Here is a 1,957-nt window from a genome sequence, read left to right on the forward strand (position 1 = left end):
AGAGAGAGAGAGAGAGAGAGAGAGAGAGGCAGAGAGAGACAAAGAGACAGAGACAGAGACAGACAGACTAGCTTGGTGTGAAGGCCCTATGGTTACTTCCTCACTTCCTAGTATGGCAAAAGATAAAATAATTCCATTCTTTAATGAAAAAAATTAGCTTCTGTATAAAGAAGTTCTCAAAAACATTTTTATTCTGACACCATTAATGATTCTTTAGAGTCAAAGATATAGTTCAACAACACAGTGCCTGCCTGGCAAGTGCAAGGTCCTAAATTCAATTCCTGGTACTCCTCCCCCCCAAAAAAAAAAACCCAAACAATTCTTTACCTTCACACAAGTGTACTCATGGATAGCTGGATTTGGGAACAGAATATATCAAATGTATGTGGTAGATAGTGTCAGCTATTGCATGCCTAGGTAACATTTCAAGGCTAAGCACTTATACCAGTGATGATACCAACTAACTGTGCATTTCTATCCTCACTGTTTTTAAAAATAGCTCTCCCTAAATTGGCCAGGATTCAAATTCTGTAAGATTTAGCTCTGTGTTATAGTCTAATTCCAGCCAGGGGACTACTACAAGACTAGTAATAACTAAGTGCCTTATGAGCCATTTGTCTGATTTGGCTTATGACACACATAGGAGCGAAGTCAACTCGCCTTTTTCCTCCTGTGCCCCACTTAACTCAAGAGAAGCATAGGAAAGATGATTTACTTGAACTCTATACAGTGTGTCAGAGCAAAAGAAAAGGGACTCTGAGAACTCTGACCAGAAAAGAGAAGTTTAGAACTTGTGTACCGAAGCCTTTTTTTCCCTGGAGAGCATCAGCCCTACATGACTACAGAAAATTCCAAATCCAAGGAGGTTGCTCATTAGGAAGAAGCTACAATAGAAGTTAGAGAAGGACATGTGAACCTGAAAGCTGAACCTGAAATCGAAATTCAGTCTGCCTCTGAGTCAGGCTGGGCCCCTTTTTGCCTGTGAGCCAGAACATCAGGTCAAAGGGCCAGTCTCCTCTCCCCTTCACATCCTCTTTTCTTCTTCTTTTACCCTTTCTCTCCTTTTAGATCCAGGTGAGAACTTAGAGAAGAGGCAAAAATGGAGTACTGTGGTTAAGTTTCTGATTGTTGGGGCCAAGGAGCTGGCTCAGTGGAATAAGTGCTTCCCCGTCAAGTGCAAGGGCCTCAGTTCAATTCCCAGTTCCACAAAAAAAAAAAACAAAAAAAACAAAAAACAAAAACAAAAAAAAACACCTCTGATTGCTGCCACTCTCTTGCTCTGTGGAGTCACCATTACAGTATTTGTCATTTTTGAAGTCCCATGTCCTGTAAGTTTGCATTGTATTTGATTCCTGATTTAGACAAACTCTTCTGTTCTAAAGGCAGCTTGGAAAGCACAGACTTTGGAGTTTGGGCAGATTGCTCCTCATATTCTAGCCAAGTGGTTTTTGGAAAGTTGCTTGAGTTCTCCAACACCAGTTGCCTGTCTGTTACATGGGACTTGTGATATTCACCTCACATGTGGATGTAAAGGTTCACTGACATCCTGTGTGAGAGGCACCTGGCACACAGGAAGTTTTGCTAAATGTGAGTTCCCTTCCCTGCTGTACTTGAGTGTTCAACTGGAAAGGTGTTTACTTTCAATGACTAGAGGTTTGGAAAATAATCAAATATTTACCAGCTGTGTAAGTTAATACCAGTCATTTTCCCCTTTCAGAGTTGATGACAAAGAGCCAGAAGGCTGTGCCAATGCCAGCAGTTATGGAGAAGGCAGAAGAAGGGAGAGGAGGAAACTGGGACAGCTGCCCCTCTGCCTGAGAAGGGACATGTTCTCTCTGGTTTATGTCACTTTCTTAGAGGAAATAGGATTAACATAAAAATGCCAGTACTTTTAAGGGCTAGGGAGTTAGCTCAGCAGCATATGTGCCTGCCTGGCAAGTGCAGGGTCCTAGGTTCA

Source organism: Octodon degus, unplaced genomic scaffold (assembly GCF_000260255.1).
Source record: "Octodon degus isolate 3935 unplaced genomic scaffold, OctDeg1.0 scaffold01259, whole genome shotgun sequence".
In the NCBI taxonomy this organism is placed as follows: domain Eukaryota; kingdom Metazoa; phylum Chordata; class Mammalia; order Rodentia; family Octodontidae; genus Octodon; species Octodon degus.